The sequence below is a fragment of the Acomys russatus genome, chromosome 9, assembly GCF_903995435.1.
Source record: "Acomys russatus chromosome 9, mAcoRus1.1, whole genome shotgun sequence".
In the NCBI taxonomy this organism is placed as follows: Eukaryota; Metazoa; Chordata; class Mammalia; order Rodentia; family Muridae; genus Acomys; species Acomys russatus.
Genome location: NC_067145.1, coordinates 40007634 through 40028775, shown reverse-complemented (window position 1 = coordinate 40028775; position 21142 = coordinate 40007634).

Sequence of the window (21142 nt, the reverse complement as noted above, 5' to 3'; positions counted from 1 at the left end):
CCCATTCCTCCCTCCCTCCCACTTTCACCCCAACCCCCCTTCTCTATGACTGTGACCAAGGGGGACCTCCTCCCCCTGAATATGGTGCTAGGGTATCAAGTCTCTTCTTGGTAGTCCGCTATCCTTCCTCCGAGTGCCATTGGGCCTCCCCAACAAAGGGACATGGCCAAATATGGGGCACCAGAGATCCTGTGAAAGTCAGTCCCCAGTCGCAAATTTTAGATTAAACCCAGGCCTTGGGAGGAGGAAAGAGGATCAGAAGTTCGGTCATCCTAGGATGTGTACTGAATTCCAGGTCAACCTGGGCTACAGGAGACCCTGACTCAAAATAACAAGCATTTAGATAAACTTTAAGGGGGTGAGAAGACTAGTGTGAGTTTAACATGCTTCGAGTGCTGTTTGCAGTGAGTGATGCATTACAGAACATGCCTTCAGGATGTGCCTTTGCTAGTGGGATATTATCATTGCTTTGAGCACAAGGATTGTATGTGTTGAGCAAGATAAACTGTGAAAAGTGGATTACTGTGTTTTCAGATTTACTGGGAAAATGTAAATTTATCCATTCAATTCTGAATTTTCCTATAAATTTTTGTACCCTTTGCACGCACTTGCTTTTCATATAAGGTTAACATACAAGTTAGGATAAACTCTGGTAAATTACTATTTTGAAGTTTAAAATGGGGTTCATCAAATATACCTCACTTTCCAAGTGCATTTGAGAGGTGTGATGACAGTGATGGAGCCTCTGTCACATGTCAGGTAATGGCATGGAAGGGCCCCAGTCAGTGCTCCTCTCCACTCAATGCCTGTCTTCACAGCAGGCTTTTTGAAGGGGTGAGGGTGTACTCAGTACATGTTTTTAGCTAGGGTTTCTCTTGCTGTGATAAAGACACCATTGCCTAAGGCAACTCGGATGATGTCTTAGTCACTGTTGTATTCCTGTGAAGAGATACCACGACCAAGGTAATTTTTATAAAAAGAAAGCATTTAACTGAGGGCTGGCTTACAGTTTCAGAGGGTTAGTCTACAGTTATCATGGTGGGAAGCGTGGCAGCCATGGTGCTAAGAGCAGCAGGCCGAGACACGGGGCCAGGCGTGGGCTTCCGAAACCTTAAAGCACACTCTCAGGGACACCCCTCCCAGTCCTTCCCAAGTATTCTACTCCTGGTGACTGAACATGCAGATATATGAACCTATGGGAGACATGCTAATTCCAGCCACCACAGGGGAGGAAAGGGTTTATTCAAGGTTACAACTCAGCTCAGACTCTTATTAAAGCAAGCCAGAGCAGGAACCTGGAGGCAGGAACTGGTGCACAGGCCGTGGAGGAGTGCTGCTTACTGGCTTGCTCCTCGTGGCTTGCTTGGCCTGCTTTCTTAGAGCTCTCAAGACCACTCTTCCAGGGACAGCAGTGCCCACAGTGGGCTGGGCCCTCCCATATCGTCAACACAACATGTACTACAGCCACTCAGGCAGGGGCATCGTCTCCAATGACTCTAACCTGTGTCAAGTTGACAAAAACCAGGACACATTTAAAGAGTGCAGGGATCCTTCAGGCTGGCCCTTAATGGCTCTGCTAAGACTGGATTTGTTGTTCGCAGTGGATCAGCAGAAGCTGGCGGTCACCTAGCTGCTGCAGTTCAGCTAGATCCTGCTGCCAGACCTCTGCAAGATGTTTAACCAACAGTCCTCCTCAGGACCCATGCCGGCTTCCCTGATAAAGCCCCCTTGGAGGTGACAAAGGAACATGTTTCCCTCATGCATCCAGGTAATTTTTATTATGGATGGCACTCACAAAAAATTGTCTTTAAGGAAAAGGCTCCCACTTTTCATAGACGTCAGTGAGCTGTTAGCAGGCAGGACTGTTAACTGGGAGCAGCATTTTCACAGCATCCAACACAGAAGCATCAGCTTGCATAGGGAGAGAGCTGCAGAGTGTTGGTGTCATCTCCAACAGCTAGGCTAATGACTCCAAACCCACCCTACAGAGGTGACATGCTCAGGGGATTGACACCAGAGAGCCCAGCATGAGTAAGTGGTCCTGACTGGGTTGTACTTAGCACAGTATCAGGGGCTCTGGCATTTGGTTTGCATTGCCCTTTGTTTCCATGTATGTCTTTGTTTGGCACCTTGACTTCTCTTAGCAGCTGACTGGTTTCGTTACAGAGTGCATCTGTTCTTTGGCTTACACCCCTGGCTCTGTAACCCATGGTCTCAGTTACAGGCACTGCCAGCATTTACCCCTTGGAACATATGTAGTTCAAAGTTAAAAATTTTTTTAAAAAAGCAGCCTGTTTTAAGTCTTTCACCACTGTGGTAAGGTCACATGGAAAAGTTATCGATAGAGAAGCATTTGGCCACAGCAGCAGCTGTAAGTCCCGTCCGACCTTGCTCACCCCTCACCTCTTGATTCTGTTCCTTTGCTGTATTTCTTTATCTTACATAACTAGGCCACACACTAGGCCACACCCCACTATTTTACTTTTTAATCATTCTCTTCCTTTTTCTTTGTCCCAGGTCTGACATGGTTCTGTTCGGATCCTTTCCCTTTATCTTTTAGGTCAAGGCTTTTAAAAATTGTTCCAACTCTAAAACTGTCCTGCTTGTTTGTATGACTATTACTGTTCTGACTGGTGAAGTCTGGTCTCTGCTTGACAGTGCCCTTAGAGGCTGGCTTCTAGGGACCTCTTAGGCTCCTTTGCCCCCCAATTCTGTTTGGTTTCAGCCAGTTTGGGAAGCATTGGCAAAAGACCAAAGAAAGGAGAGAGTCTGGAAGATTTATTCCCTCCCTGTGGCCACAGCTTCATCTTCCACTGGGGCCCATGACTCCTGCCACATACCTATGTCTTGTAGCCAAGGTCTAGAAACTTCTTCTCTCCCTTGGGCTGTCAGACCAAGAGATAAAAGGGTCAGATTCTCTATCATTCCTTCCCTTAAAAGCTGTCTCCGCCTGTGTAAGAACTCTCCTCACTAGCTCTCTCCAGTTACCCTTTAAAGGTGCCATCTGCTGCCTGCCAGGACTCTTGAGAAATACATAAGTTGGAACTAGAAGTTGTGTCCAGCTTTGTCAACCAACAAAGAGTACTAGTCCCATTGGTTCTAAAGTGGAATCTGGATGTGAGGTAAAGTAAATACCTTATGTTATTCTAGTGCATGTTCATGAAAAATCTGTAGAATGACGTCCTTATCTAAAATGTAGGTGGGACAACTTCAAAATAGAAATTTAAGCCAGAGTTTATATGTGCTTAAGACAGTAGTTCCAGGGTGTCTCATAGTCTGTGTGTGGCAGGAATACCTGTCCTTACCATGTGGCTTCTTAGTAATAATGGCTCCGCTTCTTCCCTCCTTGCATGTGCTAGGTGCCACCATGCTACTACCTCTGACCAGTGTGATAGAAACTGAAATCATCTGCAGCACTGAGGACAGTCTTCACAGGATATGACTCACCATTCTTGCACTTCTCCCCGTTGGTTGAAATCAGACCTGCTATGCCAGGATCCAAAAGGAAGATAGCACAATGCTGAAGGAGCAGGTTCCTGACAGTGAGAGCCTGTAGGCCCCAGCTTTCCTTTATAAAGAGGGAGAAACACCATGGACAAGCCCCTGTTATCCTAAGTTGTGTTGATGTTCAGCAAGCATCACTCCTGTTTAGTATTAGTGCTCTCTTGCTGCTGTGACAACCTGGCCTACCAGTGAACAAAAACCACATTTATCATCCTGGAAGGCAGAATTCTAAAATGGGTGAAACAAGGCTAAAAGATTATCTACCGAGGTGTTGGCAGGATTGGAATAAAGTGTTAGGGGGAGAACGTTTCTTTGCCTTGTCCATCTTTGGAGGCCACGCGTACTCCTCTGCTCTTGGGCCTCTTTCTCCGGACTTGACAGCATCTGCAGCACCTTTCTCAGATCGCAGCACACTGGTCCTTTACCCTGCTTATCTAATCCAGGTAGATGCTTCTGTGATGAGCTTAGCCTAGATCACTCAGACTGCCTCCCTGCCTTAAGATCAGCTGACAAGCAGCTACAGTTCTAGCTGTAGCCTGATACCTCCTTTGCCACGTGACTAATATATTCACAGGGGAACTTTGGTAGGGTACATGTTTAAGGTTTTGTGATTAGGAAATTTTTAGTAACTTGTTTAGCTTTAATTTTAATCTTTCTCTTTAATCTCTATGCAGCTTTCCAGCATTCCTCTTTATAGAGCATTTAGTAGTGGCACCACATAGAAATCTTTAATAATTAGGTGTTACTTACTTTTCTTCAACTTCTGTTCCTGAGAGCACTTCAGTGATAGCCGCAACATGGATCTGTAAATATCTAGCATAGTCCCTGACTTGAAGAACCTTAGAGATCGTGGGAGAAGCAGATTTGTCAAAAGTGATGATACAAATGGCAGGGAGGTGCAGCCATATGCAGGAGATAGTGACTGGGTAGGAGAGACATCTGTATTGGAAATGACAGTGCTTACCAGAAATCAAGCAGAGCAGAAGGAGAAAAGTGAAAATCACAAGATACACAAAATCCCAGGAAGGATGCACAGCCCTTGTAGAGTTAACCCTGTTGAAGTGAGGGTTCCAGACAAGGCTGCCTAGGTGGACCAGCATGAGATAGGCTGTGTGAATGACGCTTCAAGAATCTGGAGGTAGCTGTGAGCCATTGCCTTGGGTCGTAAGAGGACCACATTATACAAGATGGAAGTTAGCATTTTGGGAGGGGAAAATAAAAAACGAGTAGGGTGACAATAAGAGGATTTTACTTTTTACTTTAGAATAAGCTTTTAATAAGGAATTCAAGAAGGAGTAGCCATGTGGATACAGACATGCTATGGGGATCCCAACAAAACACGGGTGAGGTCGGCATTTCCAGATGGTTTTTGTTTGTTTGGTTGGTTTTTTGAGACGGGCTTTCTCTGTGTAGCTCTAGCTGTCCTGGACTCACTTTGTAGACCAGGCTGGCCTTGAGCTCACAGAACTTCCTGCCTCTGCGTCCCTGAGTGCTGGAATTAAAGTCATGGGCCACTATGCCCGACTAATAATGCTTAACCTTTAACAGCAGCCCCACGCTTGTTACTGGCTGGACTGGTGGAGCATGCCTTTAATCCCAGCATTCAGGGACACAGAGATAGGAGGATCTCTGAATTTTAGGCCAGCCTGGTCTACAAAGCAAGCCAGGGCTATTACACAGAGATAACAAAAACAAAAACAAAAACTTAGGCATTACTAATATTTTCTGTGTTGTCAGTGTTACTAAAATTGCACCAGGCTGCGTAATATTGTGGTGTTGCCAGCTCTTTATTAGTGCCTCACTAACGTGACGCACCCTCAAAGTATATATCCTACATGAACAAGTATTTAAAAGGAGCCCCAAGTGTACTCGCTAATTCTTGTTGTTGCCTGACTGTTAATATTGTTGTGACTCCTACCCCCTTGAGAGCTGCTGTCTTCCAGGTCTCTTCCATGCTTCCAAGAAAACATCTGCTTGCTTTGCCTGGGTTGAAGTATCTGCGCCCGTCAGATAGCTTAGAACTCATAGGGCCAGCAATTGGTCTCCTTCGCAGGCCCATCATTCTTTCACATGCCCCTAAATGTCTCCTTTCACTGCAGGCTTTTTAAAAATCTTATTTCAATTTCTGTGGGTGCGAGGTACGTATGTTTATGTAAATGCAGGTGCTTGTGGAGAGCAGAAGCTGCTGGGGCCCCTGGGGTTTGAGTTATGGCTGCTGTGAGCTGTTCAGTGTGAGTGCTAGGAGCAGAGCCAGGGGCCTCTATGAGGTAGCATATCTTCCTAGCGAACTGCTGAGCAGGCTCTCCAGCCGCAAACCCTGAACATGCGCACAAACCTCCTCCTTTTGCCCCTTGTGATGCTGGGGATTGAACCTGGAGCCTCACACGTGGCAGGCAAGGGCCCTTGCACCCAGCTGCACCTCCAGCCTACTGCACGGTCTTTGCTGTTGTTGGCACTGATCTCTTCTCTTGCTGTCAGCCTTTCATCTTTGCATTTGTGACACTTAAGCTAGCGCCTGTGCTATGGAGAGAACGCTCTTGTCACCGGTGACTCACTGCACAGTGAGCATTTGGGAAGAGCAAAGGGGCTGTTATGTATAAGTTCTTACTGCTGTCTAGCACTTGGTGAATAGTAAGTGAGAGGCAACAACAAAAAAGTCAAGTTCACAGAGATCCACTAGAATTCCTACAAAGTGCTTTCTTCAAGGCTAAAAGCAAATTCTCTTTTTTATAATTTATTATTTTTTAAATTTATTCACTTTACATCTAGACTGTAGCCCCCTCCCTTACCTCCTTCCAGTCCCACCCTTCCTCCCTCTTCCCCCTCGCCCCCTCCTCTAGTCCTCAGGGGGAGCGCTCCTCCAGTATCATCTGACCCCAGTCTATCAAGTCTCATCTGGATTGCCTGCATCCTCTTCCTCTTCCTCTGTGGCCTGGCAAGGCCGCCATGCCAAGGGGAAGTGATCAATGAGTGGGCAACAGAGTCCATGTCAGAAGTATCTCCTGTTCCCCATGTTAGGGCCCCACATGGAAACTGAGCTGCGTTTTGGCTACATCTGAGCAGGGGGTCTAGGCCCTCTCCAGGCATGGTCCTTGGTTGGTACATCAGTCTCTACAGCTCACCTCCCCCAGCCCCTCACCCTCCGCCCGGCAGATTTGAAAGAGACACATAGTATATACTGACTCATAAGCAGATATTAGCCATATAATACAGGATAACCATACTAAAACCCACAGACCTAAAGAAGCTAAAAAAAAAAAAAAAACAAACAAAAACAAGGAGGACCCTGGAGAGAATGCTTAATTCTCATTCAGCAGGGCAAATAGAATAGACACCCACCAGAAGTGTTTGAAGAGAAGGAACAGGAGAGGACCCTACCATAGATGTCCTCTGAAAGGCTCCATTTAGCAGGGGATCCAAGCAGATGCTGAAACTCACAGCCAAGCCTTGGGCAGAGCGCAGGGAGTCTTATGGAAGAGTTGAGGGATAGAAGGACCTGGAGGGCACAGGAGCTCCACAAGGAGAGCAACAGAGCCAATAAAAACAAATTTTTACCCCTGAAAAAAATTCCCTCAGTCACAGGTGGAATGACTGCGTGGAGAGCCGGAGGGACAGCAGTGCTAACACACCTGGTGCTTCAGCTGGAGTGCTGTCCGGAGGTGGCACTGACTTTCAGGAGATGTACTGTTTAAGGAACCCGGTCTCCAGGCAAGACATGTCTCACTCTAGGACAGAGGTTCTCAACCTTCATAGTGCTGTGACCCTTTAATGCAGTTCCTCATGTTGTGGTGACCTGCCCCCAGCCATGTTTATTTTGTTGCTACTTCATAACTATAATGTTGCTACTATTATAAATTGTAATGTAAATATCTGGTGATATGCAAGCCCTGTGGGGGTCGCGACCCACAAGTTGAGAACAACTGCTTTAGGACAAACAGCACCATCTGCAGTGCAGCATGTGTGGCAGCACGTGGTACTTAAGTTAAAGATGGGGAGAGAAACTCTGAATTGTTGTTTCTTGCTTTGAATTTCACAGACACCAATTTCAACAGGCTGACACAAAACACTAAGAATTTATAAAGATAAAACGCTAAGAATTTATAAAGATAAAAAGATTTTTTTGTTTTTGTGTTTAGATCCTAAGTAGGGACACGGAGCTTCAGGAACCTGGCCAGGTGCGCTGGTTTTGCCTCGGTATTTTTCTGTGCCTCTGTTCCGTTCTGTTTCTGGCTGTGCGTGGAGGTGGGTGGCCGAAAAGAGGCAGCTAGAGGCACGGCCACAGCTTGACTCCGCAGTGCTGACAGGGAGCCCGCGCGTTCTCAGCCCCAGCTGTGTGGTGAAAGATTGTAGTACCTCTTTTCTACACGGGCAGCTTGCAGGGTTCTGATAATATTAATTTGGGATTATACATAAATTTTATATATAGTTTCAGTACTAAACTGCTTTTATTTACCTGTCAATTTTTCCTTTATGTCAACATGACCTTTATATAATTTTTTTTTTTTTTACTGGATTGTAACATTCCTCAACCAGTACATGGGCTATAATATACTAAACCAGTCACATTTTGTTGAGAGTTTAAATTACTATAATGTTTAGTTTTATAAAGAATAAAAATTGTTGCCATACAATTTTTGTTTTGGTTTGATTTTAACCATTTTACTGAAAAATATTCACAAACTGTAATGAATTAATAAATGGGAATGACATGGTTGCCACCCCCACCTCATGTACCTTCCGCTGTTCTAGAACTTAATGTGTAGAGCTCACAGGCCTCTGCCGTCAGAATGCTGGCACTAAAGGCATATGCCGCCATGCTCAGCTTAAAGGGGAGAGGCAGCCATGAGTTTTGGGAAGCCTTACTTTTAATTGTCACCTTGATACAAGTCAGAATTACTGGGGAAGAGGGGCTCTCCAGAGAGAAGATGTCTCCATAAGGTCAGCGTACAGGAAAGCCTGTGGGCAGTCGTGAGTGTGCCACTCCCGGCCAGGTGAAGCAGGATAAGCAAGCCAGGAGACAGAGATCCTCTGGCTTCCCTCAGTGATGGACTTACAGCTCTAAGGAGAAACAAACTCTTTCCTCCCTGAGTTACTTTCGGTCATAGTGTTTTTATCATAACAGCAGTAGAAATCCCAACTAAGACAGTACTCTATTAGCTGTTAAGTGCAGTTGAGCTTGACCATATGTGGTGTTCTTATAAACCTGAAGCATGGCACGAAGAGCCTCGTTTTTAGTCTTATATTTGATGCTCCGCACAGTTGCTCTATGGGGTTGGATAATTGTTTTCTTCTCCAGGAACCATATTTTATTCACAGATAGAGTCATCCCTGGGTAAGCATATGTTTATCCATTGCAACCTAAAATTTATATTATTTAAATGTAAAATTTGTGTAATTTAGTCACTTCTTTGCATTGAGCTAGTTGCTATAATAAATTCCTTTTCCCTTTAGAAGCTTAAATTATCAATAAATACCTGCTTGTTTGTTTGTTTCTTTAAATGACATATAATGTGGAAGATTTCTGACAGGTATTTTCATTAGTAAATTGGAAATATTTTAGCAAATGCCAAAAGTGATGTTTATGCATAACAAAATGCTTAATAAAATAAATTATTCATAGTGTCAGTAAAAATGATTAAAAACTGACTACATGAGAAAAAATTCTCTGAGCCAATGAAATGAATTTATTACAGGTAGTCAAGTAACCCCTTTTTATTTTTCTATGGAAGAGATATTAAAAATTTTAAAGTACATAGCTTTGAATTGGTGTAGTTGTTTATGTACAGCCTAGCTTATTACAGTTTTGTGTTCCCTTAAGCTCACTTTCCCCAGCCTTTAGGTGTGTTATCACTATCATCGGAGCCTGGGGCCAAGCTCTGGATGACACACTGCCTTCCAGCACGTTCAGTTCCAGCTGCCCCTTCTACTGCTGAAGAACTGACCAGATAGCTGCAGCCGACAGACACACTCAGTGCAGAGGGTGAACGGACACACTCAGTGCAGAGGGTGGACGGACACACTCAGTGCAGAGGGTGGAGAGACACTGTCAGTGCAGGGGGTGAAGAGACACTGTCAGTGCAGGGGGTAGACAGACACTCTCAGTGCAGAGGGTGGCAGCCATTAGCTAGAGAAGGGGGTCCCTGAATTTTACTTGCTTCCTCGTCCCTCCCTTGTCTGGCCTTGGAACATACAGATGAGTGAAGCAGCAGCAAGAAATACCCCGATGCCAAAAGGAAACAAGGACCAGGAAGACACTTTGGCCCTCTTCATTTCCAGGCCACTTGATAGAAGCCACAGTTCATTACCCAGGAAAATTGCTTGATCTCTGGGAAAAGGGTGCTGGAGGGGAAAGAAAATGGGTTTGCTACCAGCACAGCTCACCTGGCAACTCAGTCATGTGGATCTAACTGGAGAATGATTACAACCATGTTGTGTGTCCTGTGTCTAGAGTGTGTGCAGGGGAGCAAAAACCCTTTCCCCTCTGCCTCTCCCCTCATCTGCTCTTCATTTTTCATAACAGAAAAATCCTAAATAAATAGATAAAAAGAAAAAAAGAAAATCCTGTCCTTGATTCTGTTGCATTTGGAAACTCAAAATCACACCCAGAATGAGATTCCGAAGCACAGTGTATAAATGTTCAGATAAAAGTAGGAGCAGAGGTACTCGACTGAAGAACTGGCTATATGTTCGTTTCCTTACATACTCTCACAATATGCAAAACTTTAGGCGACACCTCAGAGGTACAGCTTAGCGATGGAGCACTGAGGTGCAGCTTAGCGGTGGAGCACTCAGTTTTTGAGTAAGCACTCTTACTTCACTCTTGTCTAGTTGGGCAATTCCAGAAGCACAGCGTATACCCTGCTGCTATGATGATTTTCTTGCTGGGACAGTTCTATAAGTCCCCTGCCCCTTAATTCTCTCCGCCTTCCCTTTTTCTGGTGTCTAAGCTCTCAGCCCAAGTTTTGAGCATCTGTCTATTGTTTGGTACCTATTCCTCAGACGACTCTAAAAACACCAACTATGGGTAATATCTGCTGTTATAATCGGGACTGCATCTGCCTCTAGGTTTAAACAGACCGTACGTACCCTATTCTGGCAGGTATAGGAAGAGAGACCTGGCCAGATGGTGAGGTAAAAGGTGATCACAATGTCTGCCAGCCCATAATAACCCAACACCAAATAAGAGGAAGCACCAAAGCATCCAAAGGGCCTTTCCAGATGACTTCTCATTACACCTTAGCATGGAGCATGCTGCACACATGCTACATCCCAGAGTTCTGAGTGCCAAGGACGAAAAGACTGGTTTTCCTTTATGGACAAAGTGCTTTAACATGCCTAGATAAAGCAACAACAGCAACAAAACCAGCATATCACTGTTGATAGTGTACTATCCAGAACGCCCCAATTCTCCATTAGGATACAGAAGCCTGGAATAGAAAGAAAGCTCTGTTAGTCATAAATGGTAGCACTCATGACAGAATATCCTTGAAATTGTGGGCTACGAGGTACCATAAGTAGGTGTTGCAGACTGGGTGCTTCTACCAGAGAGAACCGAGAGTGAGAGAGAAGCCAATATTACTGGCAACAAAGTCTGAAAGCATAATCGAAAGATTCTCCTAACACATGAACCACGCTGTTATCCAGGGGTAGCGGTCCAGGCCTTTAGCCCACACACCTATGGAGGCTGAGGCAGGAGGATAATGGATTAAGAATTTCCTGGGGTATATAGTGAAACCCTGTCTTTAAAAAAAAAAAAAAGGTCTTATATGTGAAGCCAAAGAGGTGACTCTTTTGTGCCAAAATAAATGACTCACTCCAAACAAATCATTCCTCAGTAGAGCTCTGAAGAAGTTACTCCTTTAGGGCCCACCTCCAGTTGAACACAAGGGTTTAGAAATGGAAGCAGTGGGAATTAAGGAAGGAAACATTTTTTGAGGTAATCACAAGATGAGGGTGTCATGGAAAGGACTTTAAGCACCACAGCAAACTTCCTTAAAATGATGTATCACAGAGTGACCAGTAGTCAAAAGACTGCAGAGCAGGAGGAAATCTCAGAACCTACTCAAAGATCACTTAGGGTAAGAAGTATTTTAGATTTTAAAATCACTGAATCTGAAAATCAAGATTGGTTTCTGTCAGAATGAAAATAGTGTTTATACACACTCACAGACATGCACACTGAACGCAATGCTCAAGAGAATGTGAACACGATATAACTCAATATCTTAGAAAAATGGTAATTATGATAAACAGGTAAGGACCCAGTGACTCTGGAATGTGGACGCACTTACTGGGAAAAATGTAGATATAGCTGCAATTAATACGGCTAAAAGCTAACCCAGTGGGGCTGGGGAGGCGGGTCCAGGTTAGGAGCACTGGCTGCGCTTGCAGAGGGCCTGGGCTTGATCCCTAGCATCAACATGGTGCCTCATAACTGACCACGGCTTCAGCTCTAAGAGATCTGACAGCCTCTTCTGGCCTGCACCGTGCCAGGCACGCATGTGGTGCACAGACATACATGCAGCCAAAACACCCACACACAGAAACTTACACAGTAATTTGAACAATGGAGGTTAACAAAGTGCTAGGGAAATCAGACATTCCATCTGCAGGAGTGTGAAATTAGATCTTCATCTTAAATAAAAATAAATCAAAATGAAAGAACAACCTATCCACATGACCCAAAAATATAAAACCACCAGAAGGACAAATAGAGGAAGCCCTTCCACACACAGGACGGGAAATGGGTGTTTTCATGTGATTCGCAAACACAGAAAACAAAAGTAAAAATAAATAAATGAACCACAGCAAATCAGGAAACTTCCACACAGCAAAGAGAGTGAAGAGAGAGCCTAAGAATTGGTGTGTGTGTGTGTGTGTGTGTGTGTGTGTGTGTGTGTGTGTGTTTGTGTGTGTGTGATACTTGAAAGTTATGTATTGCTCCAAATACACATGGAGCAATTCAGTAGCAGGAAGATACGGAAGCTGGAAAAGCAGCATAAAGGCTCCTGAAAAAAATAAATATGAAATTACCACTGCTCTGGATATATATCCCGAGAAATGAATGGTGTGTTGTTACTATGTGCTTATTTCAGTGTTAGTTCACAATTTTCAAGGTATACAAGCCGTCTAAGTGCCTGTAGGCTGATGAACACTCACCACATAAACCCAGTGGAATCCTATTCAGAGAGAGAGAGAGAGAGAGAGAGAGAGAGAGAGAGAGAGAGAGAGAACTGCCATTTACAACAGTGTAAGCCTGGAGCACATATGTTCAATGAAATGAGCCAAGCATAGAAAGAGAAACACCGCGTGTAACCTGAACTACTATGTGGAGTCCAAGAACATCACACTCTAAGACACTGGGAACGGTGGTGGTTTCCAGTGACTGCAGTGTAGGGTTGGGAAGATGTTGGCCAAAGGTACAGCATTAAGTTAGGAGGAGCAAGGGGAAGAGCCGGGCCATATGCCGGGGCAATTCTACTTCCTAGTGATGCATGTACACTTGATACTTGTGGCGGTTGTGTGTGCTCCTTCAGAAATAAGCATGTGAGGCAGCACAGTGTGGACCTAGATCAACACAGCATGCTGCATGCTACAATGCCGATGTAAACAAAGCATCTCAAGGACACAACAGAAGAAGGTAGAGCGATCCGGCCACTCACAGGGCTCAGGGACCTTTGCCCTTCCCTGAAAGGTCATGAAAGGTCAGGGCGGGAGGTCTTTGCAGGAAATAGTTCCAGGTCGTTCCCCGGAAACGGAATAAAGCTGTGTACCTAAGTAAGATCAAATCAAGCTACATCTTAAGTCAGAGCTGTTAAAACACCATTCAGGTGAAGGTAGTTTGGATCCAAGGGAGAATTTTGATAGTTATACTGAGGAATACTACAGAGAAAGTGTTCGTTCGTCTCACTGGCAAGTGCTTCTTCCTCTTTTCCTGGCCAAGAGCCTGGCCAAGGGACCTGGCAGATAAAAGTTCTTGCCCAGCAGAATGTGCATATGGACAGCAGAGACAAAGGACAGGTGGCAAATGGGAACAGTGCTGGAAGACTAGCTGCCATGGAAAAGGGGCGGAGCTGATAAGGCCTCAGGACTGCCCCTTTTAAACTACAGAAGGAGGAAGCCCCAGCCCCTCTCCCCCCAATCTGCTCTCAGAAAGGTGCAGGTATGTTGAAGAGGAGCCAGCTTTGGAAGCTGCCCAGGAAATTGACTTGGTGTTTTGGTCCTCAGTAGTTCCTGTTAGGTTCAAAGCAAGGCCTCGCAGCAGAAAGAAAAGCGTAGGGCAAACAGATTATTCTGTGTTTAGAGAAATGCAAGTTTTCATGAATTCTATAATAAACAAAACCTGTCATGTTGTCCATTGATTGAATCCTTAACACCTGTTCTTTTTTTTTTTTTTTACTCCAGTTTTTTTTTCCATTTTGGCAAATACTAATTCACTGCTGTTTTTAAAAACGCAATAATTGAACATATGTGCAACTTTAAAATGTTTACATTCCCCCCCATCAGATTTCGTGACAATATAATGTCTATGTTCATATGCTTAAGGAAATGGGGACAATTTATTTAACTCCCATGGATGGCTGTGTGTGCTTGTCTCTTTTGGCAGAGAATAAACTCGAGGGAGAAGGCCAGAGGCCTGCAGATCCACCAAGCTTGCCTCGCCCTTAATTGCCTGCAGCTCTGGTTGGGCTGTAATAGTCCCACCTGGGGTCATTGTTAAGCACACTTGTTCACGCTGTGTGGGAACTTCTGGCCTCTTTTCTCAGCCCATGAAAAGCCTTTAGAATTAGGAAACTAACCTATTGTCATTAAACTGCAATAGCAACATTTAAAGATCGTTGTGTTCTTTGCTAATTAAAATCTCACTTGATCTCAGTAACAGCACAATGACTGGAAGATTCTTTGGAAACTGAGGGTCGGTTGTAGAGGTTCCTTAACGAAGCCGTCCAGGTCAGGGATGGGGCTGCAGGGCGTTGCTGGGTTGAGGTGAATACAACTGTCTGTTGCCTTTAACAGACAGCTAAATGATTTCTCCCAAAGTGCTAAGTTATGGGGAGTGGAAAAGTGTGTGACAGGCCTGACCACATGCAGACAAGGTTTGTCTAGGTGAGAATTGTCATTTAATGGCTGAGTCCTCTGCTCTCTGTCCTCTCCTCTCCTCTCTGCCCAGCAAGCTGCTCACCTAGGCCCACCGCCCCTTGCCTCTCAGGCTGCTCAAAAGTCTAATAAGCAGAGTTGGCCTGCACCAGAGCTCCTGCCGGCTTAGGAGGTGCGTTCACTTGGCATGTGGATGACAGGTGCTATGAAAGCGACCCAGCACCTCTACAGAATTAACACTTCTGAACTAACTATTCTCAAGATTCCAAAACTCAAACTGGATGTTACAAAATGAATAATATCAGTTTTAACTACTCTGTATATAATTTATGAATCAAGAAAACACTTTTAGAACTCAAGTTTGCCAAATGTTCCAGCTTTGCTTATCATGACAGAAGCAGAATTTCAAGGCACCGGGTCACTTTCTCTTGTTAGAGTAAATTAGCCGAGGGAACATGTAGGCTTTGCCTCCAGCCCCTTCCTAACTTGGTCACTAACTAGGCTTACAAAAGAAAAATTTTTGTTTTATGAAACAGTGACAGTTTAAAAAAATGTTAGAAATCTAGTGGATTTTCTTTTATTTCTACTTAGAACTTTTTGGATTTTTTTTCTTGCCCTTTCCGAAGAGATTAGTAAATGAGTTCATTTGCCTAGTAAGTGAGATTTGCAGCCTCATTGCAAACGGTGGCAGGACAGTAAGACGGCTCTCCATGGTGTTCAGGCGGGGTCCTGCTTTGGACTTGGGGAATTTCTGCCTGATTTGCTTCTAGCTTGGACACAGAGTGAAATGAGTGCCTTTGCTCAAAGCCTGAACCCTACAGCTTCTTATTCATCAAGACTCCGCCCCTGACACGACCTCCTTTCTTTAGCACTAATACTCCCATTAAAGATACCATCCAATCGGTAGTTCTTGGTTCTTCTGACAGCGAGTGCTCCTGCTTGATCCTCCATTCTCCTTGAAACACCCCTGTCTCTAAACCTAGCGGCCCTCAGGCTCACCTGGCTTCTCTGATGCGCTCAAGCTGTTGATCTCCCTAAACCAAAGGCCAGAAGCCAGGGCTCTGTCCTCGGGTACCTCTCATGCTTTATCAGCTTTGTCGCTCTAATTCTCACCCACATGCCAGAGACTCTCTAATATCTCCCTCTCAATAAGTTAAAGGCAGATTTCCGAAAGCAGTCTTCAGCATCTGTGATCCAGCACCACACACACTCTCAATGTTCGCCATCCTTCACACTCCCAGCTGCACAGTCTTCCGTGGTTCCTTGAAATGCCAGACGCATCCCGCCTTGGCACAGAGGTCTACTCCTCAATCCAAATTGGAATACTCTCATCAAAATGTGGTACCCTGATCAATACTAATTTTAAAATGCTTTTATTAAAGGAACTCATAACACAATACTTCATTTTCCTGGACTATTTCGAAAATGTAATGGAAACAATTATGAGATGAAAAAGAAAATGGCATAATTGAGTTCTGTGATGTCCGCAATGTACAGAATACCTAATAATGAGCAATCCAGCCAAGAGTATGCTAACAAAGAGTTATTTACTACATGCTAAGGGCTAACAGCTACATCCGTGCCATAGGTGGTGGCATGGAATCTAAATAACATAGGGCTGTATACCCGTGTGTGTGTGTGTGTGTGTGTGAAAGAAGAACGGAAGATGGCCCAAATAATTTGCATAAAGGACCTGCATACCTGAGTCCTTTGTGTTTGTGTCCAAGAGGAGATACAACATTATTGCTTAATGAATAAGAAAATGAAAGTATTACTTAGTTTCATATATCAATAAATTCATAACATTGCAAAGTAAGGGAAATTAGGGAGATTGAGATGTCTCAGTCTGCAAGAGCACTGTCTCTGAAAGCAAGGGGACCTGAGTTCGAATCCCAAGCGCTTCTGTGAAAGCCAGGTGTGGCTGAATGTGCCTGTGACCCTAACACTGGGAGTAGAGTAGAGATAGCAGATCCCAGGAGCCTGATTGTCAGCTAGCTTAGCCCAAACAGTGGGCCAGTAGCTTTGTGGGAGACCCTGTCTCAAGGCAACAAGGCAGAGAGTGATGAGAATACCCCGTGTCATCCTCTGGCCTGTACATGGGCACACATGGGGATGTGCACCCAAATACTCACCTGCAGGCACCACACACAAACATACCATGCACACTCATCCTTTAAGGATTATACCAACAGAAACAGAAGCCACATTTGATACAATTTAGTTTCCCATTCATGATTCTAAAAGGGGGAACCTCTTAGGGAATAGAAAGAAGCAATCTGACAAAAGGTGCCCACCAAAAGAACCTCTGTCAAACATTATATAAGGTTAGTGAGATGATAAAAGCCTTTTTAAGATCCAAATAATATCCTAACCAGTGTGATAAGACAAGAAAAGACTCAAAACATACAAGAATGGGTGGAGTCATTATTAGTAGGTGAGACGATTGGGACATAGAAAAGCCAAGAAACTCTTCATATAGCCTTTTAGAATGAATAAGAGTGATTATCAACAATGAGTATACAACATCATACATAACCCTGTCTTCTACATTAGCAGCAAATACATAGAAAAATAAAGATACAGAAGTTTTTTCAAAGCATCAAGTATCTAGGAAAAAGGATAATAAAAGATACAAATAGGCCATAAGAGATTATCAAAACACAGAATTTAATAAGCATGTGTGTATTAGAAAACGTATGACAAAGATGGAAGTCCACCCCCACAACTTCAGCAGCTTTTATGAAACAAGATGAGTTTCAAATTTACACGGAAGTGTAAACATTCAAGAATAAGACTATTGAAGAAAAGGAGTGCAGGAACTAATTCATCAATTATGATTTTCTATAAAATAAGCAATTCAGTATTTTAAGAAGGAGGTGGAGGAGCAGTGGGAACTGCAGAGATGGTTCCGCAGTTGAGAGCTCTGCCACACAAGCATGAAGACCAGGGTTCAGGCCCCTGTGCCCACATAGCCAACCAGACAACTCTGTCTGTCAGATGCCAGAAACCTCAGCACAGAGTGGGAAGTGGAGGCAGTAGGATTGCTGGAGCTTGCTGGTCACCAGCAGAGCTTAAGAAATGAAGGCTTCATCATAATGAGTGAGTTAACCCAGAAGCAGAAAGAATCAAATGGTATATACTCACTTATATCTGCATACTAGCCCAAGGGGCATGTCCCACGAAAGCCTTCACTTACCAGGAAACTGGGACAGAGGGGAAGGCATCCTATTGGGACTCTAAATGAGAGACGCATGGGAGAACAGCAAAATAAAAGGATCCAGAGGGTCCTAGAAATCTACAAGTAGAGCAATATGATAGGCAGATTTGGGCCCAGGGGTCCCGCTCAAACTAAGGCACCAGCCAAGGACAATACAGGAGGTAAACTTTAAACCCCTTCCCAGATCTAGCCAATGGTCAGAATATTCTCCACAGTTGAGTGGAGAGTGTGATACGACTTTCTCACATACTCTGGTGCCTCACATTTGACCATGTCCCCTGGAGGGGGAGACCTGGTGGCACTCAGAGGAAGGACAGCAAGTAGCCAAGAAGAGACTTGATACCCTATGAGAATATATAGGGGGACGTAATCCCCCTCAGGAACAGTCATAGGGGAGGGGAATAATGGGAAAATGGGGGGGGGGGAGGAATGGGAGGATACAAGGGATGGGATAAACATTGAGATGTAACAAGAATAAATTAATAAAAAAAAAAAAAAAAAAAAAAAAAGAAATGAAGGCTTCAAGCTCAAAAAGAGAGATCTTGCCTGAAAGAAGAAAGCAAAGAGTGAAGGAGGTGAGCCCCAAGGTCCCCTTTGGCCCCTGGCATGCACTTGAATACAGCTACTCATACACACTCATGCAAATATACCATACCTACACAACACACACACACACACACACACACACACACACACACACACACACACACACGCACAGAGAAAAGGGTGTCACTGGGAGTTCAAAAACTAACATTTGTGGACTCCTGATTCTGACAAGTGGCATCTTTTCAATAGATGATACTGGATCCAGGCATGGTGGTGCTCACCTTTAATCCTAGCACTCAGAGAGGCAGAGGCAGGTGGATCACTGTGAGTTCAAGGCCGGCCTGGTTCTACAAAGTGAGTCTAAGACAACCAAGGCTACACAGGGAAACTCTGTCTTGAAAAAAAAGATGACATTGGGTCACAAACTGTTGAATGAAATAATGAAAATAATGTAAGACACAAAAAGGTTGAATTTAACAAATAAAATTACTAAATAAAATCCAAACTGGAGTAAAACTGGGAAAGTAAAACTCAGGATGCCAAACAAAAATCTCAGAGGTAAGCCTCATGAACAGCTTAAAGGACATTAAAGAGAGTATGTGGGTCTTGAAGACAAAGTACAGGAAATGGATAACTCAAGCAAAGAAAACATTAGACCTAAAAAATATAAGTATAAAACATCTACAAAATCTGGTACACCATAAAAAGATCAAATCTATGAATAATGGGTATAGAAGAAAGAGAAAAAACCCATGTTGAAGGCACAGAAAATATTTTAATAAAATTGTATAAGAAAACTCTCTCAATATAAAGAGATGCCTATTAAGGTACAAGAAGCATACAGAACTCTAAATAGACAGTACCAGAAAAGAAACTCCCTACGCATGTAACAGTCAAATTACTAAATGTACAGAACAAAGGAAGAATGTTAAAAATGACTGCACTGGAAAAAAGACCAAGTCATATATAAAAGCAGGCATGTTAGACTGTTATCTGACTTTTCAATGGATACTCTGAAAAGTCAAGGGGCATGGGAAGATGTTCTATAATCTCTGACAGACTAAAGATGTCAGCCAGGTTACTATACCCAGCAAAACTATCAATCACAATCAACAGAAAAAGAAAATCATTTAATGATAAGAACAAATTTAAGCAATTCTGTCCACCAATTCAGCATAAGGCACTAAAAAGAAAACCTATGTCTGAAGAGGAAATTAACTATTCCCAGGAGGCTACAATGAACAAATTATCACAGAATAGTTAGTGAAAATGGGGAGGAGGCACCCCACAACAATAAAACACTGGAACTAATAACCACCTCTCAATAACTCAATGGTCACAATTCACCAATAAAAAGACATAGACTAGTAAATAGATTATAAAATCCATTTCTTCTGTATCCAGGAAACATACATCACCACTAAAGATGTCATATAAGGTTAAAAGATGGAAAAGTAGTATTTCATGCAAATGGAACCAAGAAGCACACAGGTGAAACTATTTTAATATCTAAGGAAACAGACTTCAAAACTAATCCAAATAGGGAAGGATACTGCATACTCATTAAAGGACAAAACACCTACCAAGAGAATATTATAGCTAAGCATATATGCCCCAAGCACAGTGGCATAAAATCTCAAAACAGGTGGACTGTCATAACTAAAATCACATATTGACCCCAACACAGTATATCCAACAACAGTCCCAGTGAGGATCTGGTAATGATAGGGTAGGCCTCCAACTAGACCCATGACTCATAGCAATGAACATTTGAAAGTAAACATATGTGGACAAAAGGCTGTACTGCGTGATACACTACAGCTTCTATAACAAGACTTTCTGTTAAACTCCTAAAGTGTAGGTCTATTCTCAGTGTAACAATGGCGATTTACAGTAAGCCCACAGCCAACACCAACCTAATCATAGAAATTCAAAGCATTTGCACTAAAGTCAGGAACAAGACAGGACTCTGATTTTCCATAGCTATTCAATAAGACAACTGAAGGAGATCCAAGGGGATTCGAATAGGAAAGGGAGCTGCCAAAGTGTCTTTGTTTGTGGATGACATTATTTTATTAAAGACCCTAAAGACTCCACCAGGAAACTTTAACAGCTGGTAAACAATTTCAGCAAAGTAGCTTGATACAAACTTAACCCACAAAGATCAGTAGTTTTCTTCTCTACAAATGGCAGACATACTGAGAAAGAAAATAGGCAGCCAGTACCTTTAACTCCAGCTTCAAAAAATCTTGGGATAACTCTGACCCAGCAAATGAAAGCTTTGAAAATAAAAACTTTTAAGACACTGAAGAATGAAATTGAAGAAAACACCAGAAGATGGAAAGATCGTTCATGCTCATGGATCAGTAGGATTAATATTGTGAAAATGGCCATCCTACCAAAATCAATCTACAGATTAAACAATCCCAATCAAAATTACAACACTATTCTTTGCAGAAAAAAACCTTCAACTTCATATGGAAACACACACGCACATGCAAACAACAAACAAGTAAACAAAAGAAACAACAACGACAACCCAAAAACCCAAGGTAGCCAAAACAATCCTGAATAATAAAAGAACTTCTGGAAGCATCACCATACCAGATTTCAAGTTGTACTACAGAGCTATAATAATAATACACAATATTGGCATAAAAACAGACAGTGATCAATGGAATCAAATTGAAGACCAGCTATAATCCCATACATCTACAGACACTTGATTATTTTACAAAGAAACCAAAAATACACACTGTAGAAGAGACATCATCATCT